This window comes from Oenanthe melanoleuca, chromosome 6, assembly GCF_029582105.1.
Source record: "Oenanthe melanoleuca isolate GR-GAL-2019-014 chromosome 6, OMel1.0, whole genome shotgun sequence".
NCBI classification, from domain to species: Eukaryota; Metazoa; Chordata; class Aves; order Passeriformes; family Muscicapidae; genus Oenanthe; species Oenanthe melanoleuca.
The window spans coordinates 16,193,639-16,219,668 of NC_079340.1; the positions used below are offsets into that span (position 1 = coordinate 16,193,639).

The 26,030-nt window shown below is 43.0% G+C and overlaps 1 long non-coding RNA gene across 2 annotated transcripts; it reads left to right on the forward strand.

Moving 5' to 3' along the window:
* The first annotated feature begins 61 nt into the window (after nt 1-61).
* Nucleotides 62-2,457, forward strand: LOC130254865 (uncharacterized). Of its 2 annotated transcripts, none has more exons than XR_008840829.1 (2): nt 62-323; nt 1,825-2,457. It is a non-coding gene; the product is annotated as an uncharacterized LOC130254865 (long non-coding RNA). The 2 variants fall into 2 exon arrangements; XR_008840828.1 differs by lacking the exon at nt 62-323 and adding an exon at nt 1,275-1,390.
* The last annotated feature ends 23,573 nt before the right edge of the window (nt 2,458-26,030 follow it).

Genomic DNA, 26,030 nt, shown 5'->3' on the forward strand with positions numbered 1-26,030 from the left:
GCAGGGCGGCTGCGCGCTGCCGCTCCCCGCGCCGCCATCTTTGCTGCGGGCAGCGGCCGGGCGGGGGCGGGAGCGCTGCGGCCTGGGGGCGCTCGGCGGAGTCACCCCGGAAAGGCTCCCGGGAGCTGTCCCCCTGCCGAGGGACAGAGACGCGTCCCCTGCCGAAGGGAGCGCGCTTTCGAGTGGTTGGGCCGGGCCGCCCAAAGCTCTGCCGCGGGATGCTCCCGAGCCGCCGCCCGCTAAAGGGCACCCGCTACACCCCGACGAGCTGCTGTGTAACCATCCCTTCTGCCGCTCCGGGGGATTGCTGAGTGCTAGGGCAGGTCAGGCTGCCCGAGGATCACAGAATTGGGTTGGAAAAGACCTCTGAGATCACCGAGTCCAACAAGTGATCGCACACCAGCCTGGGAAGGAGCCGAGCGCGGGATGGGGACAGGAGCGGGGCGGGATGGGGACAGGAATAGAGCGGGATGGGGACAGGAATAGAGCGGGATGGGGAGAGGAATAGAGCGGGATGGGGACAGGAGCGGAGCGGGATGGGGACAGGAGCGGGGCGGGATGGGGACAGGAATGGGGCGGGATGGGAACAGGAATAGAGCGGGATGGGGACAGGAATAGAGCGGGATGGGGACAGGAATAGAGCGGGATGGGGACAGGAGCGGAGCGGGATGGGGACAGGAGCGGGGCGGGATGGGGACAGGAATAGAGCGGGATGGGGACAGGAATAGAGCGGGATGGGGACAGGAGCGGGGCGGGATGGGGACAGGAGCGGGGCGGGATGGGGACAGGAATAGAGCGGGATGGGGACAGGAATAGAGCGGGATGGGGACAGGAATAGAGCGGGATGGGGACAGGAATAGAGCGGGATGGGGACAGGAGCAGAGCGGGATGGGGACAGGAGCGGAGCGGGATGGGGACAGGAATAGAGCGGGATGGGGACAGGAGCGGGGCGGGATGGGGACAGGAATAGAGCGGGATGGGGACAGGAGCGGGGCGGGATGGGGACAGGAATAGAGTGGGATGGGGACAGGAGCGGGGCGGGATGGGGACAGGAATAGAGCGGGATGGGGACAGGAGCGGAGCGGGATGGGGACAGGAGCGGGGCGGGATGGGGACAGGAATAGAGCGGGGCGGGATGGGAACAGGAATAGAGCGGGATGGGAACAGGAATAGAGCGGGATGGGGACAGGAGCGGGGCGGGATGGGGACAGGAATAGAGCGGGATGGGGACAGGAATAGAGCGGGGCGGGATGGGGACAGGAGCTCAGCTCTTTCCCTGCTCGCTGGCTGCACTCGCCCGTGCCCGGCCAGGTGAGCTGCTCGCTGTTTTGCCCGGTGACAACGCAGTGCTTCCTGAAACACCTTTGGAGAACTAACTCTGTTATGCCAGGTGCTTCTTCAGAAAATTCTAAAGCAGCAAGGCATAGTTGTTCTCCGACTCATGCTCTTCAGTCATGTGTTACTAAATACCAAGTGAATGAGCCTGATTCTGCCTTTGGCAATACAAAAAAAAATAAAAAAATTCCAGAGTAATGCCAGCTGGGTAGGAAACATCACAGTCACTCCAGTGTTACTAACAGCAGAGGAGTCTGTTTCCATTGTTTATTTCTCTTGAAATGTATGTACATTCCTCCATTGGCACTGTATACGTCATTGTAGGAGTACCCACTGCCTTTCATTTCTTCTGCTTTTGACTGTTCTTAGCTGCACTTATCCATACATCCAGAGCTTATCAACTGTGCTGCATTATCTTTCCTTTGATCTGTGTTTTTGCCTTAGTTTGGTAAACAGTTTGAAACCCTCTGCCAAACCTGCTATTTTTAGGTTTCAAATTGTGTGACCCATTGTGTAAAGAACATGCTGAGAATGCAGCTGCTTCTGGGACAGGCTTCATCACAGTGAAGTGGAAGGGGAATTTTTGAAGAAAATGAAGGAGCACATGTAAAGCCCTGTCCTGGGGTGATTTTATGATGCTAAATTATATCCCCATTTGCCTGTTTAGCCCAGAAATAAGTTTTGTGACTTTAAAACTGGTCCTGAGAGTTAAGTGGGGGGGAAGAAGTGCACCATTTGTTTTCAGAAACTGCACTTTGTCCCCTGTTCTCTTTCTCATGAACTATGTTGTCTGCAGCTTTTAGTTAATTTTTTTAGCTAGCTGAGGCAGAGAAGTTCCCCAGATTGTGGCATTTCTTCTTCTTGGAACTTCTTGGTTGGAACTGATCCACTTGCTTTGGACTGAAAACCCAGAAGAACACGGGGAGCTCACACCTATGGCCCACCAGGGCCAAGGACATGGCATTTTCTAGCACAGGAGGGACTGAGTGAACTGAGCCACACCCCACAAAAAGAACTCTCTCTCTGAATTTGCCATCTCTTCAGAACAATGAGAGATTCCATTGTTTGATATTATTCTTTTTTTTTTTTTCATGTTTGTAAATACTTTGCTTGTTAAATAAACAGTTTTCCCACTTTTCTCCGAGGATTTGCTTTCTTGAGGGATCCCATTTGGAAGTTTCCTCCCATAAGTGCCCTAAACCAGGACAAGACCCTAGAAATTAACAATTTTTAAAGCTGTGACAAACAATTGAAGTTGGCTTGTTTGACCTAACTTCCCTCATCAATTCTTAACTAATTAGAGCAGACATTCCTAAACTACTTTATGTTAAGAGGTTCTACCAGCTTTTTCCAGGTAGTTCATGACATCCTATTTACAAGCAGAATGTAAGGATTTATTTAGTCTCAGTCTGCTTTGTAGTTTCCTTGGCTTGCTTGGAAACCTTGAGGTCCATAATTTTGAGAATTCTCAGGTGCTGTCAGTTCAGACAATTTTTAAATTCTTACAAATCCTATGATTTTTGTATCACAAATTTCAGAACAGTAACAGACTGGACCTCTGTTGTTTTTTTTTCTACTACCAAGACGTAGAAGATGACTGTCAGCCAGGATAATGATGGGAGGAGAAAACCACACTGGACTTTGGAGCAGATGTCTGAGAAAGTCTGAGTTACAATGCCACTGGAATTCTCCTATAACTATTTAAACTTCTTAGTTGTGTACATTGAGTACACTAGGAAGTAGTGGCTTCTTTTAGTGTACTTGGTTGCAATTTGATATTTCACCTTCCCACCTCACTCTAAACCAAACTGATGTAAGAGAATGGGATTTTTTAAATACAGCAATGGAAGAGGACTAATCTTATAGTACTGGTAATAGATACCAGAAAAAAAATATGGCATCTAATAGCTGCCCAATTTTAAGTCAAATTCAGAGAGGTTTGACCTAAAGCTCAACAAAACCTCCACAGGGATTCCCTATACAAACACACAAAATACACCATTGAGAGTCCAGGCAGAAAGAAACAGCAGCACAGGAAATGATCTTGGAGAACCCTTCTACTCGTCAGTCACAGGCTGTTGCAAACCAGAAAGGTTAACACACCATCTAATTATTTGATAGGATTCATATTCCTTCACAAATGTGATGAATAATGCAAGTGTGTTGAATAAGGCAGAGGAAAATTGTTCCTTCTCCAGCCTTTTATTAACTCCTTGTGGTAAAATGCACTTGAAATCATAGAATAGTTTGGGTTAGAAGGGACCTTAATGATCAGCTCCCCACTACGGTCAGGGGTGCCACCCAAAATGAGTTTGTTCTGTGACATTTTTACATGTGGGTGGATTATTCTTGTATGTGAGAAATCTTACTTTTACATGCTTAGTGAGACTTAGCATTCCCTACAATGGGTATAATGCTGTTTTTGTACACTCTAGGTTTGGAAGGCTCTGGTGATGGGGCTTCACCTGAAGCAAGGCACAGTTTACTGGGATGTGATTCCTGATACTTAGGCTTTATTTCCCATTGCTTTTAATTAATCTTATCACACATCCATATGTGTCCTTGAGACTGCTTAAAATACTTTCCTGCTGCTAACCCCAGAATAGCAGTACACAGCTTTAAGTTTTGCCCAGTGCTTTTATTTTTTACTAAGCCAAACAGTGATTTAATTGTGATTTATCTTCAGGCCTCTAAAGACCCCCATTTTTTTGCAATCAAGAGAGAAAGAATATTTTGAGAACAGTTTCCTTCCTTCCTTCCTTCCTTCCTTCCTTCCTTCCTTCCTTCCTTCCTTCCTTCCTTCCTTCCTTCCTTCCTTCCTTCCTTCCTTCCTTCCTTCCTTCCTTCCTTCCTTCCTTCCTTCCTTCCTTCCTTCCTTCCTTCCTTCCTTCCTTCCTTCCTTCCTTCCTTCCTTCCTTCCTTCCTTCCTTCCTTCCCTTCTATCTATCTATCTATCTATCTATCTATCTATCTATCTATCTATCTATCTATCTATCTATCTATCTATCTATCTATCTATCTATCTATCTATCTATCTATCTATCTATCTATCTATCTATCTATCTATCTATCTATAGTAGCAGTGGCTGTTCAAACTCGGAGCTCTACAAAAATGAAACAATTCCAGGCCGTGCCTTCGGAAGCTCCCCGTTTTTCCGGCCGCGGTTTCCCGGGATGGCGGGGCGGGGGCCGGGCGCCCTCTGCCGGGCGCGCCGTGCATCGCCGGGCGTTCCCCGGGAGCGCCGCTCCGCATTCCCGGGCGTCCCGCTGCCACCAACCTGCTCATTTGGCCATTCCAAAAGGTGTTTCCTTCCCTCCGTCCTGGCAAAACTCGTGTTGCAGCTGCACAGTCTGACAGGTAGAGTAATCTGCGTCTCTTGGTTAAATTAGGTTTATTAGAGCCCGCTTCTCTTCACTCTTTCTTGGTAACACAGTGTTCTACTTAAATATTTCCTTGGTTTTTTGGTCACTCTTTGCCTCCTCTTATGTACATCTTGTCATGTTTGCAAAGGTCTTGTAGTCAAATAAGAGACAATTCTGTGTGTGACGAATGTTTCATTCCTGTGACTTAGCTTTCTAGTCTTCACAGGTATGAAGAATTATTTTTTTTTGTGACAGCAAAATGAGCAACTTATCTAAAAATAAACAGCATAGTATGTGAATAATAAGTAAATGAATAATTTGCATCTTTCTGTCAGGGAACTCATTGTGCTTTGCATTTGTCTTACAGTTTCATATACAGTTTGCTGGAGCACAGAGTGAAGACCTGTATTTCCAAAAGTCTCAGTATGAGCCTTTGGCAGAGCTAGAAAAAGGAATCAGGAATTTGGGTTCACTGACTCATCCAGTTAGAAGTGTGCCACTCATGGACATATTTGAGGATGTGAAAAAATAAAATAATCAGTGAACAAAGGGTTTTTTCTGTCTCTGATTATAATACATTGAGCAAATGTAGTCTGTAAGAGGCTGGGCTGTCTGGAGCTGCTCCAATTTGGCCAAGTCTATAATGGAGCAGTAAGAAGATGCTACTGAGGAGCACTGAAGAGGCTTTTCATCTGCAAAAGGCTGTTGATGCTCTTATGTAGGATGGTGATGTAAATGTGAAGTTGGTGGTATTGTAGAAAATAACTTTCCAGCTGACAGTGTCAGATGTCATGGCTGGGAGGAGCTTTTAGGCTGCCAAGTATTTGGACATGCTGTCCTGGTGCAGATCTTGCAAGTGCTGCTTGCTCTATGATGGGCAGCTCTTCCCAGCTTCTTGTAGGTGCTGCTAGTTAGGGTTCCATGGTAGGCTGGGCCTTAGTCATTGTGTACAGCCCTCAAAATCCTCATTTCTGTTCTTGGCAAGTGTGATTAAGAGCTTTCTCAGTGCTTATCTCTAGCCTTGATCAACAGTCTGCTACCAAAGGATGTTGTGTTGTTCTGAAGAAACTGAAATTTTCACCATCAATACTCCATGATTTCTTGCATTTTGCCTGTGAATGGAGGCCCTGCTGCCAAGAAGAACTTTCTCACCCATAATACTTCTCAGCCATGTGCCAAAGTAGATATTGGACAGTTTTTCAGGTTAAGGCCAAACTGTTTGAAATTTAATTTATTGGAAGCTTGTTAGTTTGTCATGCATATTATCAACAAAAGTATTGACAGGGTCTGTTCTTCTGTTGCATTCATATGTGAAAGTAATTTTTGTCTTCTATTTTTTTTGTAGCAGCTAATTCAGCCAGAATTCAAGTGTGAAGGCTTTTCCTAATTTAGAGGAATTTTAAGAACTGGAAAATTATGCTACGTAACTAGCTATATTTGAACACGTCTCTGAATTTACATAATAAATGCCTGACTTTTGCAGTTAGCAGAACTAAAATATGGAGAGGATCAGAGCTCTATTTAAGCACTCTGTCTTACTTGTATCTCTAATTTCTATTATTCAGATGTGTTTCTTTTGTTCAGATGTAATGGGAAAAAGAATCTAACTATTTCAGTACTGGAAAAAGCTCAGGACACGGTCTTTGATCATCACCTCCCTCTGTATTTAGGTATTATCCTCATTTCACAGATGGACAAAGTAAGGCAAGCAACATATGACTTTTTTTTCTTAAAGCACTAGGAGATCTGCTGCTGAAAAGCATATGAAAAAGCTACACACTTCTTGTACAGTTATGTAGCTTTTCTTTAACATATCCAGCTACTTCATCTCAGGCAAACTGAAAAAAGAAAACACAGTCAGCTGGGATAATGTACCTGCCTGCAGAGCATTCTGATTAAATTATACACCATAAAATTATACTTGAGTAGGTAATGTAGTAAAAATAATAATAACAATAACAATAATAATAATAAATAGGATGCTGCCTTCAGGATCTCCCTCAAGAGCTCCAGGTAATTTGTGGTTTTAAAAATTCTGATGGCTGTTATTTCTGATATATGGAAAATACTCCCTGGAAGTGCATTCAAGTCCTTGTCTTTCCTTGATGTCCTGCTGTTGGAGAGTTCTGCATTTTAGTTTTAACTGGCGAATAAAAGAAGAAAAATGAGAGTTAGAAGATAAATTTGTTGTGAGCAGCAATGGACAAACATTAGTACCTGAGAGCCTTTGAAGAAAGCTTAGTGATTACAAGTAGGTTTCCAGAGGTTGGTGTTTGTAGAACCACTGTACCGAGCGTGCAGCGGAGGGCGAGTGTTGTTGAACAGAGCTCGCTGTGTTCTAGTTGGGCTGTGTGGGAATTGCCCGCTTCACGCAGCGCAGTGTGGATGACCAGGAGGACGAGTTTACCTTTCTGGCTTTGTCTGCTGTGCGTGGGTTCCCTGCAGCGCGGCAGGGAAGGGCACTCGCTCGGTTCGTACCCGGTGTCCTGGCGGGCCGGCCGGGAGAGCAGCGCAGCCGCCGCCGAGCGCTAGATGCCGCTCTGAGGCCGCAGGAGCGGCGGGGCAGCCCGGCAGCACCCCGGCAGCATCCCGGCAGCATCCCGGCAGCATCCCGGCAGCATCCCGGCAGCATCCCGGCAGCATCCCGGCAGCAGCGCCGGGAAGCGGAGCTCCCGGGAAGCCCCAGCGGGAGGCGGGCAGCCCGGGCTCCCCGCATTCCCCTGCGGTGACGCGCGGAGAGCGGACCGCGCAAAGGTGAACCCGGGGCCAGGGCTGCCTTTGGGCCCCCGGGGAGCCCGGGCAGCAGCAGGGGCTGCGGGTGGGAGCCAGACCTCCATCCAGAGCCAGCAGTAACCTCCCGGCTTCAGTGGCCTTGCGCACAGCTGTCCCCGCTGCTGACCTCTCGGCCAGGTGGGCTCAGAAGGAAGGTGGAGGAGCAGGGTGAAAGGGCAGCTAGAGCTCACTGGGTGGGATTTCATTAGAGTTTAAGGATGCTCTGAAGACCTGTGGCTCTTACTGTGTTTCTGCTGGTACAGTTGCCCTACAGGTAGGTCTTTAAAAGTCTGTGATCCCTAGAAACACAGTTAACACCCCCCTCCTTCACCATTCCCGTACATGTCCTAAACATTGCAGCATTGTGCTGAGAACAGGCACCAAAACTCTCTGTAGTCTGACCAAACTAATAATGGGCATGAGTCACAAACCTCAGCGTGGGTACTGTGCAGCTCAGAAAATGCAGGAGTATCTGAGGAAAGGTTTGGCTTGTTGTCAGGATAAATGCTAGTTGTGCAATTTGGATTCAGATCAAGGCTGAAACATGGAATGAAGTTTTGATGGGGCAGCATCTTTTCTGGGAAGTGAGTCTGCTTTACTGAACACTTGGAACACTTTCTGTGAGTGACCCATACTATACATCTTCTAGAAAGTACTCCCTGTTCATGCAATGTAGCATTAGCAACACAAACACATTGCTCCAAAGTACTGAAGAAGCTGTGAACTGCTAAAAAGGCAGTGAAAGCAGAGACACATATGTCTATTTCCTTTCATGTGGAGGGATTAACCAAAGCAACATAGTTTTGAGTGAACTGTGTGGCTTGTAGTCCTCAGCCTAAAGGATGAATACATGTCAATCTGGAGGAAACAGGAAGGGATGAATCCTGGTAAAAATCCTAGGCACTGATGCGTATTATTTCTCTTCAATTACTTGGTATTCCTACATAATCAGGAATAGTGTGCAACGCATTGCTAAGTGAGTTATGTTAGTCTCAAATAGCAGGCTTATAGAGACAATAAGATTTTCACTGCTATTAGCTACAGGAGTTTTTAGGTAGAAATGATGGAGGTACATGAGGTTTTTTTGAGTGCTAACCTCCTAAGAACACTAGAATTGCTTTTGTGGCCTGTACTCTGCTGCAGCCCTCCCACTTGAACTGTGATTGGACCCAACCCTGTTGTGGTAGAGATGTGAGTTTGACCTTTACAGAGCTAAGTACTCAAAAATTACTGCTTGTGGCAAAGTGCAAATGTAATGCATTGTCTGGCTGCTTCATTCTTACACCAACTGGTCTGTACAAAGAACAGACAGATATTTACTGTAACAGGTTCTATGTGAGCTCAAATGGCAGAGGATTGTATTTTTGGTGTTCAGGTTCCTCTTCTTGCTCTTTGCTGTCTATTTTAAACATCTGTTACATTTGGATCATAAATCCTACTAGTGAAACGTAGCCAGCACGCCCTAGAAATTGAGTGGTGCTTCAGTACCCAGTTTCTAGTAAAAAGTATCAGAAAGAAACATTTTGTCATACCTGCCACCACCTGCCTTCTGGAAAAATATCTTCTAGAAGAGTGATTGTTCAGTAATGTACTGAAAGCCCATATGTATTCCTTCTGTGTATCTAGAAGTGTAAGTGAAGGTATATTGTCCTGTGGTTGTCTAAGTCCACAGAGTAATCCCTCTGAGATCCTTAGGTGTGTGACTAAAGCCTGGATACTTCTGTAAAGCAGGATGTTGGATCAGTTTCTGTTTTCTCTAACTTGAATTTAAATGTAGAAATGACTACTTTCAAGTAGAGCATTCTCAGATATTGAGGAGGGAGTTTGATCTTTTGCATGTGAACTTCACAACCATTGCACACACAGAGTTTTATCCATGAAGTCACCCCAAGTCCTAACGTGGAATTTCAAGGTTCTCTGTTGGAAACATCCATCTTCTGCACCCTCCTCATATTAGCATTGATCTACAGGGGAAATAGAGAACACAGCTGTGTTATTATATACCTGACTGCAATTTCTGCTCTACTGATTGAGTGTACATATAGAATTTTTGAAACATGGCCATTCTAACTTATTTTGTCTTCCTGTCAATAGTGTGGCACTTGTCCAAATTATGGATCAATATCAGCTGATCTTTTTATGTTAAACTGTAATGAAGTTGCCTCTCCTATTGGAGATGTGATCTTGCTTCAGGCAATGCTTTTAACTGCAAACTTTTGGAATGGAAATGGGGGAAAAGAGAAACAGAAGCAGATGAATGAGCAAAAGCCTGAGTGGAGAATAAAAGCATTCCTTCCTCTTTTTGAAAGAGGTAGGAGGTGGCCAGGAGGGGGACTTGGAAGAGAGCTGGCTTGCTAGGACTTGAACTAGTGTGGGTAAGAACTGTCATCCTCTACTCTCTTCAAAGCACTGTCAAAAAGCCAGTGGTGGACTCTGGGAATGAAAGTCTGGCTCTTTTGAAAGTTCATGCAACGTTACCTTTAATTTCTATATTAATTTCTATTTTTTTTTCTTTTTTTTTTTTTTTTTCTTATTTCATGAAGTTTTGAAATCAAGTGATTGAAAGGACAGAGGAAAAATGGAATGATGCAGGGAGTGGGGAACGAGAGGTGTAAAGGGGGATATTAGATCAGCCATTTTCCCCTTGTGGGCAGGATAAGACCATCCCTGCAGTGGCTTCTCCAGGTCATTATCTAGCTCAGAAGAGTTTCAGGGTGCCAGTGCTGTGTCATAGCTGTAGCACAGAGCAGCTGAATGCCTGTCATTTCACTGAAACTCTTCAGACTGCCCCTGCTTTTACTTTAATCTTATTTAACTTGTATGGACAAAATGTAGAGGGGAACTTTTTCTATTCCATTTCTAGGGTAAAATGTTTGTGGAAGAAAGATATTTTTTCTGGTTTTTGGAAAAAGAGTCTGTGGGGGACTATATTAATTTGATTTTTTTAAGGGAAAAACAATGAAGAAGGGAGCTTGGTGGATTCAGAGCAGGTAGTCACTGGCTGAAGTTGACAGACACTTTCCTAGAATGATGGGCTGCTGGTATTTTGAAAGGTGTGTTTTTGTGAACCATTTAAGAATGAGTTGGTTTCTTTCATGATTTTTCTCAGAACTGTCCCTGAGCCACTGTTGCAGCTCGGTTTTGGCTGCTATGAATGTGTGCAATATTTCTGGAGAGCCCAGGAATGCCTCCTATTCCAAGTGTCTCATTTGTATTTTTATTATAACTATTTATTTCTGATTCAGGAAGCTCTGTATGAGTGTCTTTCTAAATGTTACTGTTATTATTATTCTTAGTTACTTTATATAAGTTTCTAGAATGATCCATACAGACTGTTGGACTTGAGAAGTATGTGACAAGATCTTCATAAGAATTGAAAATCATTGAGTAGGACTGATAAACTGAGATAAGTAAGGGAAATTAAGGAACTAAGCAAATGGTTTCTTTGCTGTCAAAGAACTGTAGCTTAATTGGAAACTGAATTTTTATTGTGTAGTCTTATGTAGATACTTTCAATTCCAAGGATATGTCTTCCCTTCTTGGATCCTTAAGCAAAAAATACCTAAGACCCTTCTATTTCAGGCTAATGCTGAAATGAATAATGAGAAGTTAAGACTATAATAGTCAAGAAGTTTTTGGTGTTCCAGTCAGTCTGTAGAATCCACTTCAGTTTTGGTCAATTATTCTACTGGGACCCTGTGATTCAGTTAGTGAATTTGTACACATTTATGTCCCTAACTATAACTTTGGAGACATCTCTGCAAGTTTTGTGCTTGCAAACCTATAGTATCTAAATATACCAAGAAACATCCATGGTAATTAAGGCCTTGGTGAGGGACAGTGTCATTTCAGTTGTACAGATAATGAACTGAGACAAAAGACTGATATTTGGGGAATAGTACAACAAAATCATGGTAAATCTGGATGGAAGACATTAATCTTGTTCAAGGGAAAATCTCTAAATTCTAAACCACTTTTCCTCATAGTTTAAGGATGCAAAATTAAATTGTGAGTGCTTTTTATGAATTACAATGAGAGAAAATCTCAAGTGCTGCTTTGGGTCTATGGAGAGAATTTAAGATTTTGGTGATCCTACTGTGAAAAGGAAATGAATAGCTTCTTTTAAAAATAAGCTTAGTATTTGGAATAATGTTGAATATGAAAAATGGAATTTTTCATACAAATTTAAAAGTATTTATTCATCAAGTATTTTGATTCATGTAGTTTGTCAAAAGTGGCTGATCTTTGAGAAAAGGAGTTTTGGTTTGCTGAATCTACATGTTCATCCCGAAAAACATGGAAACAAATCCAACCAGCTATGATGCCCAGCAAAGAAAATAGAGGGAAGCCACAGGTTTTTTGCAGATAGGTCTTTTGCTAGTGTGGGAGGCATGAATTAAGACTTGTACATAGTTTTTTCAGAGAGTTTGATAACCTGTTGGTGTAAATCAGCAGAGCTGCACTGAGGTCAGTGAGGTCTGCCTGCCAGTCTGCTCCTAACTGTGCCACAAAGATACTTTTTTTTTTTCTGAAACAAAAAAAGAACAGATATTATGTATAATTTAATATGCTGTAGTGACAGGAGTTGATATTTTCTTCAAGCCTGGGAAGGAGAGTGGAAGAGACAAGAAGCAAAGCTGGTAGACATGGAAAAAGGAAAATAAACCAAACTAAGAAGTTACTTGCTGTTACCACTAGGTTTGTGTCTATTTACACAGGGCAAGTGGAAGGGGTTGTCCCTGTCTGCTGGCACTCACTGCTGTGTGGGCTCCATTTGCTCTGCTCTGGTGCTGGGGGCAGCAGGGGAGGAGTGAACAAAGCTTGGAAAATCAGCCCAAGGAAAATGAAGTGGAATATTGGATGCTGAAGTAGGATAATCTAGTAAATGATCTGTTGTTTTGTTTGCAACACCGAAAAAAGGTTGAACATATGGAGCAAATTGGAGGATAATTCTATTAGTTTAAAACCAGAATTTTTTCCCTGCACCTGAAATACTTCCATTTAGTGTGATTTTCATTTTGTTAAAAGGTAAAATTGAACTGAATTGTGAGAAAGTATTGCAGATTTGAGCTTGAAGGGATATACATCTCACATTCAGCATATCAAACTGAATGATCTGGGTTTTCAAAAAGTTTGCCTAGGCTGGAATAGCTAAACAAATCTGAAAGAAATTTGCAGTCAGTGTAAATCGGCATTTTAAGAGCTTGCTCAATCATTCCACCTTAGACAAATAAATCTTTGTGTTACATCACCTATGTTCTTATTTCTGAACTGTTTCATACACAGAATGCTTGCAAGTGTGGATGATTATGCACAGACTGCTGAATAAAGACAGATTGTGAAACTGGAGTGAGGAAATTCAGTTGTAGCCTCACTTTAAGGACAGTAAGAGAGCTACACCTCCAAGGATTTTATCTGATTACTTTGGAAATTAGGAGTCAGACTTAGCAGTGGGTGTAAAAAGAAGAGTGGCAGTCATGACTGTGGGAACACTGTGTGGAAAATTGTGTGCATTACAGGGAAATAAACTTCATGGAATTGTAGTTCTCGGCCTTGACTGTTTTCTATTAGCAAACAGGTTACCAGGACTGATTTAAACTTTTCTTGGCAAAATTTAGTTGATTCCAGTGGATTTACACCAGGGATTAATTTAATCTTCAGTTTTCCTAGCTTTCAAACCCAGAAGGACCATTAACTAGTATACTGTGGTCTGCCACACAGCACAGGTTTCAGAATTTAATGTAATTATTTAGCATCAAACCTAGTAACTGGTATGTTTTGAAAAAAGGTGTCTTTCTGCAGGGAAAAATCTCAAGGAAAGGCTGCTGGAAAATTGCTGGAATGATCAAGTGTTCTTTTTTTTTGACAAGGCTGAGACCTTGATTCTGTTACTAATTCTGTGGCAGCAAACTTCCTCTCCATGCTCTAATTTCCATACTTATATCCTGAAGAGAGGCTAGTTAATCTCATCTGGAAATAAACTTAAATTCCATGGCAGAAGACTGATAAATGTAAGTAAAACATCACTCTGACTGTAGTCAGCTTCCTCCTCTATCCCTCTTGCTCTTCTGCATTTCTCATTTTGCTTTTCCCATCTGCAGATCTGTGATACTTTTACTGAGTGCAGTAAATGATGTGCTGACCTTCTACTGCCTTTAGTACTACCTACTAAAATTTTATCTATGTTTTCATAAAGAAAAGTACAAATTAAGACAAATTCCTCTAAAATATTGTGCATTTAAATAGACAAAATGCTAAGCTAGCTTTTCATTTGTTCATAGCACAGCACTTCAAGAGCATGTGTTGTTATTTACATAGCTGTGTAACAAGTTGGGGGGTTCATGAGGTTTTTCTTTTTTTATTTTGTGTTGCATTTCAGCTTTCTTTTAATTACTTTAATTTCTTAGTAATTACTGCAGCAAATCTGTCTGCTGAGTATCTCAGAGTTGTGTCATTCCAGCCTCTGGAGTATTCATGCCATGCTGAGGTTGGAACTCAGATTTTGTGTCTCAAAGCACATGGTTTCAAGAGACAGTGGTGTACAGTGCTTGTGTTATGTTTCTGCCCAGGAGAAGCTGTCCTGCAACCCAGGGACTTGGTTCTGGATTGTCTCCTGATTTGAGTTGAACATTTGTATCTCTCCATGCGAGTATAAAAGAGAAATGAGTGATGTTTTCCTTGTTCCTGAGTTTTAGAGCAGGGAGTGACAGCTGGAGTCTTTGTAAAGAAAAGATCCGTAACCAAATGGGCCCTTGGGATCCAGGCACTTCATTAGAGTTCAATATTATAGTGACAGGTACCTTAGGAGGGAGATCTGAAGATTAGATTATATGGCAAATGGGAGCCCCAGTTTCCAAGTGTGATTTGCTGTCAGTAATGGTGTCATGGGCACGAATGTGAGCAATATACACATCACTGACAGGAAGGGCTGAGGAAGAGGGTACAACTTCTCTGCTCCTTATCTTGGTCTTGCATTTTATTAGATGCTAGGATCAGTCTAGTCCCTATTGTTTTCACAAACAATATGAGGCTGCTGTCTGCAGGCTGCTTGAGGAAGGGCTGGCCCCTCTCAGTCCCTACCAACAAGGGCTCTGCAGTTGACCTTCCCCTGCTATTTGCCAACTGAGTGATGCTACAGAATCCCTGTTGGCTTTGCCTCTGTAAGCCTTAGGGGGCTGGTAATGGTTGCTCTTTTCCCAGCACCTTCTTGGTGCTTTTTCTGCTCTCTCTTCAGCTGACACTCCTAGATCCCCTTTTCTGGTCATCCTGGGAGTTCGTCGTGTCTCTCCATCTTTCCCCTTGCCTGGTGCTGCCCTGGTGCAGCTTGGTCCCCGGGGCTTGTGTGTCCTGCCTCACCAGTGTTTGCCTTGCCTGGTGCAGCATTCAAGCAACACCTTAATAAAAAGCTTTCCTGCCTTATCTCCTCTCTGCTGCTGTGCCACTGGGCTGGGGATCGTGTTCCCATCTCTTTCACACGCACACCTGGCCATAAAACACTGGGTTTGTTTTTAACCTCAAACCAGGGAGCTTTAATTAAAGAGACAGTGACCTCTTTTATGAGTTTGCTCGCATAGGGTTTCAGGGCTATTGTCACATACAGCTCACATAACAGAGCACCATTGCACAAAGCTCCATTTACACATCCTTCCCCGGCTTTTTTCCTCTCCTCTTTTTGTTTTCCAAACCCAGAAGGAGGTTGTTTTCTTGTTTACCCCTAGGCAAAGTTGTCTCTCCTGTGAGTAGCCTATGGCTAACAGTTTCTTTGAAGAGAACCCACCTTTCTTACTAACACATGGATGCCATTAGACTGGCAGAAATGTTATTTTTTAACCTATGCAAGAAATAGTCTTCTGGACTTGAATGATGAGCTAAAGTGGATTTTGTCTTCTGTTCATTTCTCTTAGCTGTATGATGGAGTTTGTGTTTCTTCTGAAAAATATTTATTAATCACTGTTGCATCTACCTGTGTTGATTAAGTTTCAGGTGCAAAATAGAATTTTTGATATATGCTCAAGAATGATACATGTAGGGACAGACACTAAAACTTGTCCATAGTTTTACACAGAATAGTTTACTTGTAATTTAAAGAAAAATTTTTACAAATGCAGATGTGTGTTCTCCAGCACATATATTCAAAGATACACAAACAGAAAGATACACAGAAGTGTGTATGCAGTCCAGAACTTATTTGAGGTATGCAGACTTCTAAAAAAGGCACTCATGCACAGAAAGGAGACAGCTGGGGGGGACACAGACACAAGGAACCACATAATTGGTGGAGTACAGAGGCACACAGGATATGCACACAAAAGAAAAAACAAACAAACCATGTGGAAGAGTGTAGCTGCCCTGAGAATATACCTTGTACATGGACCTTCAAAGGCAGGCACAAGGATAAGTCTGCAGGAATAGATGTATATAGAAACTGATGCTCAGTTAACTCTAAAAGTAATATATAAGTTGCTGTGGGAACACACAGCACATTCAGGTGCTGGAACTCTCACTGAATTGTGCAGGATTTTTGTATTCAGCTGTGTTACTTTCAGGAAAAGCTCAAAAATGACAAAAAAATTTACACCATTTAACTGCAAAGTTTGTAGATATGAGAACACGTGCCCTTACAGGTACAAATAGGTAGATATATATTGAATGTGAATACTGATAGATATTTTTTATTTAGTATATGAATACAGATTTGCCTAGACACAACTATACCACACACACAGACCCTTAGGCACACACACAGATATACCCATGTCTATGTTCATTGAGAGAGACTCACTCAATATCTGTGTATGTGTGTGTTGGGAGAGGGTCATAACCTCCTCCATTCTTCTCCTGAAGGGGTTTGGATAATGAAGGGAAAAGAAATGAGGCCTGGGGCTAATTTGTAGTGGCATTTCCTGGCCTCTCTTATGCCAATGAAGCTCCGTTTCATCTTTAGCCTTATCAATTCTGCAGTCATGTGGCTTTCTGCTTGGACGCCTCTGTCTCTTCTCCCTCCTCCCCAATCTCCCATGCTAATGGAAACTTCGTTAATGCCATTAATCTGCTGACTGGGACAAGTCAAAAACATATCCACACCATCTGAGCCAGGCCTGCAAACGTCCTGGGGCTGCCAAACAGAGGCACCCCTCGTGCTCGCTGCATTCCTGGAGGAACTTCACATTGATTTCTTTCCTCCTTTCCCTCTCTGCTTTATTCTTTGATGACTTTGCATCCCTTAGAACAGGCATCAAGTAGATGGCCTTTTCTTCCTGTTCCCTCATAATGATATTTCTTCAGGAATCCTTTCCCTAGCTGCAGGGCTGGTGCCTTCTTTCAGTGCTTCTTTTTATGCTGTCTTTGGTGGCAGACTTGTTACTCCTCTTGCTTAATAGAATTTCATAACTATCTGAATGTTTTGTGAACCTGCCTGGGCTGGTCTAAAATAAAAAGCATTCCACTCTACCTTGATATTAGCAGATAGGGTATAATAAGTCTTTCATATCCAACCACTATTACTGTGGTTCTACTGTCATTGCCACTAGTTCTGTTCTTGAAGGACTGTGCTGTTGGGGTGCCCTGTCTTCTGACATGTTCTCAGTTTCCCTAAATCACTTTTTAGGAGTGAGAACATTGTATTGCTTTGCATTTTATTATTAGGCCAGGTTTTGCAGGTTTTGTTTTTGCTTTGCCATTGTCTTCTATCACAATTGATTATCATTTTTGGTCATGTATCATTTTCTTAGCTATAATTTTGACTTTCCTTCCCAGTGTAGCACACCTGCAGAAACTTGAAGCTCAGAGCAATGACTCACCATCTCCTTATTTCACAGGATTGTCCAGTGGCTGAGCATGTGGAAGTTCCACATGTCAGGATTATGCTGGCTGAGGTTTCACCAAGGAGAGAATATAGACTCTGTGTAATACTTGTTTCAGGAAAAAATTCTGTGATAATCAGAGTTCATAGCTAGCTCTTGAGAATGTCAGGATGTTGAGTGATCTGTATTTGATCTACAAATCTTTATATACATAAATGAAATAGTGACAGTGAAGAAGGAAAAGACAGCTAGGAAAGGCATGCTGGTGGAGTTGTGACATATGGATATGTTTCCAAAAAAAAGCATTAAATTGATGAAAACAAGGAGAGAAGCTGGCAGTTCAGCATGAACTTTGATGATGTCAGGCTAAATCTGAAATGATATTGGCCATGACAGAAGGCTGAGCCTTAGTTGCCACCTTCACACAGACATCACAGGAAAAAGGGATTGTTTTACAGGGAGAAGACAAAGAAGTTTTAAGATACTTCAGCCCTGGCAGGGGTTGAAGTCAAAAGTTCATCCTCATGTAGTTTTGGGTACAGAGAATGCATGTCACTTCCCACCAGCCAGGAGATGCTCCACCAAACAGAGTGCTGGGATGAGACATACTTTTTATCTTCAGGGTATATTAATGTATTGCATTATCTGATGTAGAAAGATTCATGCTGGTTGGTATCATGCTTGTTTTTGGGCATCACTGAATAAGAGAGAGGGGGGGAAAAACCAGGTAGAGACTGTGGCATCTTGGTATAAAAGAAAAAAAAAGGAAGCTGGGATACTCAGTGCCCTAAAATTCCTATTTAGATGTGTGGAGCAGTTTCTGTAAACCTAAGATCAGCACCAGCTGGAGCACTTTCAGAGCTCCAGTGAAACAGAGAACTAAACATCAAATACTTGTAGCCTTAACAGGTGCCAGGGCAGTTAACAGCTCATACAAAACCACTCATTTTGGTTTAGACATTAAATTTGCTTTCCCTGCTTCATATTCTGTGATTCAGGATTTAAAATTGAAACATTGGGTCAAAAAATGATCAAGCCCAGCTGAAGATCTTTTTCCTTTCTCCTTGTACAGGTCAGGGTGGTAAGTAGTTTTTGCACACCAGGTTGTTCCATTCCAGATGGTACCTTAATAGAGAAGCAGAAACACCAGGAAGCTCAGCCCTATGCAGGATCTTACATGGTCCTGCCCAGTGACCTTGGCAAGTTTTTTCATCTCTTCATGTATCTAGACTTTTCCTGTTTAGAATATTCCTATCACAAACTTCTTGAGGAAGAAGTTTCTTCCTATGGGTGCATCCAGCTAGAGAGTTGGACAACATTTTGGCTACAGTCATTCTACAGTAATGTAACAATCTATTCCTCCATATGGCAGGAATTGTGCATTGGACTGAGAAGTAAAAGATGTTTTAGATGTCTGACTGGTGCCAAGAAACAAATAAATTCAGCAAAGCCTGCATTAGCTGCCTTGGGTACAGGGAGCATCCCAGCTGTGGAAGCACAGAGCCTACTGAGGTTAAATTTGGATCCTGTCATGATGCAGCCTTCATGCTGGGAAAGAAGTTTAAATTGTCAGTGCTCTATGTCTTTTTGGAAAATTTCTATTTGAATGCCACTGCTATGCACAAAACTGCTGCTGCCCACTGGTTGGTATGCTCTGACCCATTTTTTCTCACTCTTTTCTAACTGCTGGAATCATAGGAGCTGTCATACTGCCATGCAGATTCTGCCCAGCTTCCATTTTGTCATGGAAAAATGTTCAAAAAGAGGTGAATGCATTTGAAACAGTATTTTATTGCAGTCCTGACACTCCAAAGATATGGACTAGATAAAGTTTGTTGATTGAAATAATGTTAATATATCCATTGGTCTGAAAACAAAACAAAACAAAAAACTCAAGATTTTTTCCTACTTTGTGCTGTTTTCTTTATGAAAAGACTTTTTTTTTTAAACAAAAACTGTGAGTGGCAGTCAGGTACTACAGCTTTTACTTCTGGTTCTGTTAAAAATTTGCATTTTGATCTTGGGATAGTATAGTCTGTGTTTGCACTATCCATTTGCAAAGTGAGGAAAACAACTCTTTCTTGCATTCTTTTCTCTCTTGTCTAACATAGACTTGCCTGGTGCAGTGTCTGTTTGCAGACAGTGAGCCACAGCCTCAGCTCAGGAGCTGCTCTTCTCTCTGTCAGGCTTTTCTGAGCAGGCTTTGTGGGCTTCTGGGTTTGGACCCAAAGGCTGGAAATCAACCCACATTCAAGCATCTCTCTATATATCAATATCTCTATATTATCTTTTACCTGCAAGTGGGCAGTACTTGGAGTGTTGTGATGTTGGTGTGCCTCTGTATCACTGAGGGGTAAACAAAACAGAATCACAGCACTGTCTCCTTTTTCTGTATCTTTATATTACTACTATCTTTGCTTTCTTCTTCTGGTATGTTTGGTGAGTGTCCTGTGAGTAATCCTGAAGCTTTCCTGGAGGGAAAACCCAACATTTTGATGAGTACAGCTGTTACTGGTGGTAACTGTAGAAAAGAGCTTGAAGACTTTTGTTTTTTTTAAATTCAAGAGTGATGTAATAAAATCTGGGGAGTGGCCTTTCCTGGAAACATTGGGACCTACCAGTTCATGGCAAGGGAAAATTGGTGTGACTCATTACAAATTGTAGTACATTCTTTGATTTGAGGGCAGAGAATTGAAACTCTCACAAATGCAAATGAATCTATGCTTTAAAATCCTTACAATCAGCAAGGGAAGAAACTCCTTTGCTTTAATGAAAGCACAATAAAAAGTAATACTTGCAGAGTTTATTTAATTCAAAGATGCTAGGCTCATTAGGCAACTGTATTTGAACATGATTTTGCCTCTTATTGGTACATAAGAATCATTTTTACTACTTTGAAAATGCAGTCACTTGTAGGAAGGGATACTGGAGATGTTTAACTTTAAAAAATCTCCACAAACCATGGACATGAGATGAAGACAGGAAAAACAGAAGGCACACAATGGAGGGAAAGCCTTGTCATCCTTACAACCATTGCCAAAAGGAATGTTCTTGCAAAATCTTTCAACAAAGCCCTGGTTTCCAGGCTGGCAGCCCCAGCTCTAGCAGCACTGCAGTGCACAGTCCCACTTGTCCTTGCAGGACTGCAAAGCCAGGAGCAACCAGTCTCACTCTGCTCATGGGAACTGGCAGGATCACAGCACAAACGACTCCAAACCACTCTGCTTGGCCTGTTGCTGTTTAAACAGGGACAAAATCCCCCCTTCTGGCTCCTCAGGCTCTAAGTGAATGCCATTGACTTGAGAGGAAACTGGTTTAGGGTCTGATTTTGAAGAAGATACAAGGGAGTGAACGTCCTTGTTTCTAAAAACTTGCAAAAGTTTAGTTTCATGGAAGAAAACTGAAATTGGATACCAAATGCTTAAACTGCAGTAGAACTCCTTCTCCTGGAAAGCCTGCTGTCTGACTGTTGCTTTTGAATCTGATTCATGAAGGATTTTCACCTACTCCTTGGTGCAGTCTTCAACTGCAACATCCACCAGCTCCTCAGTTCTTGTGTCTAGACTGCAGTCTATGAATAAAGTTTCAGAGCTATCAGTCTATTAGTCCAAATTCTTATGATTTAAACTGGCAAAGGAGATGCAAATATGATTTACAGTGTGTATAAATGTACTGGATAACCATAGCTCATGGTAGATTTTTCTGCCTCACACATTAACTCATCTAGTCACTGAAACATCAACTTATACCCTCTTCAGAGACATCCCTTTTGTGGATGGCCCAAAGAGAACCAATGGGAGGAAATGTGTCTTTGCAGTACTGAAGAGCTATAAGAGAAGCTGGAGGTTGGCACTTTAGCAGCTGCTGCTCTAGGATACTGTTCTGGGCTTTGGTGATAGCCAGGAACAAAGATGCTTTTCTTTGTTGTAGTTGTTTGGTTTTGTTTTTTTTTTTTTTTTTAATATTTGGGCTGCTTCTTTTGTTTGTTTGTTTTGTTCTTGTCATTGCTCCTTCTGCCACAGCTGAGGGGATGTCACCCTCTCTATTCTGGCAAATTCCATCTGGCACGAGTTGCTGAAAGCCATTGTGGTTTGTAGTTTGGTTGCCTGTAAGAAGTGAATGTGCTGCTCTCAACTAGTTTCCCTATGGGTGATAATAATGGCAATTTAGTTGTTTATTTCAAGTTCTTCTGAAGTGAAGTCATGAAAGAGGAGTTTGCCCTATTGCTACACTTATTTTATGATCTCTTTAATAGAAAGAAAAGGATTAGGATTTGGGATGAAGTCCTAAGACTGACCTCGATGTTCAGAGCTCCAGCCTGACCTTAAAGCCACACAGAGAACAGTGAGCAGACACTTTGTGAAGTGAGTCTGGGCTCCACTTTTCGTCTGACAGAGCAGCAGTTTAGGAATCAGCACTCTGTTTGCCCTACTTACCCCCAGCACTCACACAGCAAAGCTGCTGGCACAGGCACCAGACTGTCACTTTTGTGACCGAGGGAGGAAAGAGAGGAGTCTTCACCCCATCTTCCTTTTCAGACAGTCTCCAGGAGTTTTGGAAGGAGCTTTTTACAAGCCTCTTCTATTGTTGGCCAGGAAACAAAGGATGGAGGAGCTGGATTTAAGCATAATGACGTGAGCTCCTCCATGCAGAAAAACCCAGCTGAGAGACCCCCCCTGCTCCACACACACACAAAAAAAGGAAGAAAGGGGGAGAAAATCTTTGAAAATAACTAATTAAAGTTGTTTTAGCCTCTCTCTCTCCCCTCCAAGGGCACCTAATCTCACAGGGGGCAGAGGGGGAGAGAGGCAGGAGGAACAATGAGAACCATCCCCCCTTCTCTACACCCCACCTCCTGGTCTCTGAGGTTTTAAAACAAGAGGCCACTTTAAGTTAATGAGCTATCAGCTGACTGGGAGAAGTCTCTAATGAAGCCTGATGTTCACACATTCCCCAGCTTGCTGAATAGGCCTCTGCCAATCTCATAACTGTCAGAAAGTTTCATTCATAAAATGTGGTGCTGGGGGCAGGGGGGAGCTGGGTGGAGATGGAAGGGAGGAAGGGTGGGGTGGAGGTGTCCGTATGGAGCAGCAGCCCCAGAGCCACAGGAGATGCACGGCTGGGGCTGGCAGGCTCCAGGATCCAGGGACCTGACTCCACTCTCCATTGTCTGGCTGGTAATTAGGAGGATCCTTCACATGGTTCTGGAGGACATTGAAGGCTGTAGGGATAATTAGTGAAGATTTAGGGGATGTTGCTTCCAACTTTCATGTCACCAGCTTTGCTAGGGCCACAGGGGCAGGTGCTGGTGGCATGAAGCCTAGGAGTCACTCTGTGCCTCAGGAGCTCTGCTTGTGGGGACCTTTGGGGGTAGAACAACATAAAGAAAGGGGGAAGTCTGAAGGAAAAGGCAGAATGCTGAGACAGGAACAAACAGTCTTGTTTACTTTACTGTAAATAAACTGGGTGGTGGTGTGTGCTGGGCGAACTCTCCTTGGATACTGCACATGCTTTTGGCACTAGTAAATAGGAAAGGTGCAGAAACAGGTCAAAATCTGTTTTCCTCCAAGGGCTGGACTATGGTTAGAGCAGCAAATCAGCATTGTAATCAACAGTAATTGAGGGCCACTGTATTCCTGTGTTTTCCAAGTTTTGACTTAAGACAATTCAAGGTCTTTGCTGAAGTCTCTAAGCAGCAATGCTAAGCCTAGATTCTTTTTTTTTTTTTTTTTTTTTAAATTTATGGATCTAATGCTTAGAGCACTGGATCTTAAAGCATTAGACTTTTCTCTTTGGAACTTACTTCTCTGGTGTATCTGCTTAATCTGCTACCAAACAACAACAAAAAATGGCTGTACTCCTCTAGGCAGGAAATACACTGAACATGAGGGTTCCCTCTTGGTCCCTTCCACTCCCCAAGTCAATATGCTGGAGCAGAACCAGGGCATAATTGTTAGAGTGTCATTTAAATCTTAGTTGTGACAAAAGGCACAGTTAAATGAGAAACAATCTCTGCCTTGGGGAGCTTACAGTGTAAATACACAGTGCAGATTGAGTGGAAAAAAACACTTAAGAGTCTTATTCAAAGACCACTGAAACAATAGTAGGATCTCTGTTAACTCTGAGGAGCTTTGAAACTTGATCATCTGCCTGCTATTACATGGGGTGTCTGAATCAGGGCTCTGAAGTCAAATGCTGTCCAGGACATAACTACAAGGTCAATTTTATTCATATGTTTCTTGTATAGACCACAAATAAAGGGATTGGATTTTTCAAAGTACAATAAGAAATCAGGGATGAATATCCTTGACACACAGGACAGCATGTGCTGGGGACACAGGTTTCTCAACCAGTTTCTCTATTAAGAGCACTGGATTATGTGAGAACATGAATATGTTGGGAAAGCAGCTGCCTTTAGAGATTTCTATGGATTGGTGTATTAAAATGAGTAATGAGGCAATGCCATAATGTTTCATTCACTGCCTTCCCATCTATTTTGTCCTATCATCAAAATTTCACTGGAGTAGAGTGGAGAACTATGTGGCTCTTTGTATATGGCAGAGGCAGTGCTGGAGAGAATGTAACTGGGATTTGACTGTAAACTGCAAAGTCTGTGGTGTGCTTGAATAATCAGGAAATATTTTTTCTCTATCTGCTTCCATAGATATTTTGATTTTTCCCTTCCTTGCACTTGGTAGCTCCATTAATCAGTTTTGTTGCATTATAACAGTACCTGAAGATTTCACCACATTTCTTTGCTGCTTATTTGCATTTTGAAGGTTGGAAAACAAAACACAAAATTTTGGGGTGGAATCCATGAAAGAGTTTAGACCTTGCACACTGATTTCCAGGCAGCTTGTTTGCAGTGAAATCCAAGTATCTGAGTTAAATATAGGCACCTGTAGATAGAAGTAAATACATGGGAGTGAGGAGCTGTGTAAGCTGGTGGGTGAGAAGTGCTGAAGAGCAGGGTGGGACATCTAGTCTGGCAGGCAGGCTCTTCTCTCTTGCCTGGAGAGACACCTGTCTTTGCATTGGTTCATAGCTGTGCATATGTTCACACTGAGGTGTTCTCTTGCTGAATGGATACAGGACTCAAAACTGGATATAGACCATGAATGTTCAGCCTTCGAATATTTCAAGGTGTGGCTTCTTAAATTACCTCTGGTGGTGGTCTTCCATTTTTTATAAATAATCAAATACTCTGATGAGAAAGCAGTAGATTAGCACCTCACAAAGGCTGAAGAAGTTTCTTGGCTGAAGGGAGGGCAAACTTGCAGAAGAGGAGGAATCCCTGATGTATAGCTGTTTACATGATATATATCATATAATGGACTGTCTTGTCTCTTCCAGGTGCTGAGCAAGGAGCATCTTTGGAGTGAAGATGGGCTCAGCTCTGTCTATGGCTCACTGAACACTTGCTCTCAGAGTTGGACCTGAAGCTGTTAATTTTTGTAGTTTGGTGCTAGTCACTGGTTTAGATGCTGACTTAGTTCTCCAGTTGGACTTAATCCTGGGTTTTCTTGCTCTGGAATGCAGCACTAACCAGATCTATCTTAGTGAGAGAGCTAAAACCCAAAATATCTAAACCAACACAAATAGAGACCATTCAGACTTCAACTATTTCCTATCATCAGTGTGTCTTGGTGGCTGGTGTACAAAATGCTGACACAGAAGAGGCAAATTCAATATGATCAAATCTCTGCTCATGACAGTTTTTGTCATGATTTTCCTCTTGCTCATGCCCTTGCTCACTCCCAGCATTCCCTTGTCCTTTATCAAGCCTCCTTTCCCCTCAGCACTACATTGCTCTTGCTGATATTAACTTTTTCTGGCAAATCCCACAAACGATTTTGTGGAGTGCTGATTTTTCTGTCACTGCTGCTTATGTTTATTTAGTAGCTGGAGGGTGACTGGGCTCTCTGTGGCTGAAGGGCCCTCCTGTATGCTCTAGACTCACTTGGATGCTCTCAGCCTGCTCTAAGGGCTCTCCAACAAGGAGCCACCAACATGCTCTCAGGGAGTTAGGGAAGCATCTGCTGGGGGTTTGCTCCAGTTGGGGCAGGGACTTGCTCACAAATTGGTGAAGGAGGAGGGGAGCAAACACAGTGGTCAGGTGCAGGTACAGCAGTAGATGAGGAGCTTATCCTGGGGCATGGGCTGTGTTTCCTCTGTACATGAGCCAAGAGGGACCACTTGCTTTGCCAGCCTCTCATGTGAGCATTCATCCGACACAAGAGGCTCTACTCCTTTCCCCTTGGGGGATGCTGAAGGCAAGAACTCTCAAGGGCTAAAGAAAACAAAGCAGTGTTTGCTTAGCTGGAGAGCAGAGTGTGGACCTAAAAGTGCTTCAGAAATGAAGTGCCTCTGAAATTGGCTCCACAAGATAAGTGTGAGGCAGGATGATGCTGTTTCTCCAGCTGATGGAGTGTCCCATTGACTCATTGGGGTCGTATTTTGGTTGCTCTTAGCCTCAGCTTCAGGAAAAATGACATGAAAGAAAAAGTTTTCCCAAGGAAGAAAAGGTTCTGGTAGTCCTGCTCCTTGTAGATTGCCAACAAAAAGTCAATGTGTGTCCCTTATAACCACAGTTCAAGAGCTGTACTCATGGGAAGCAGAGACAGAAAAAGGATTTGCTGTCCCCTGGCCTGATGAAATAAGCCATGATGATGGGAGGAGGTCAGGTGCATTCTTTGTTCCCAGTGTCCATATTCAAAGGCTTTGAGGAGCAAAATGTTCTTGCTGAACCCTGGGATG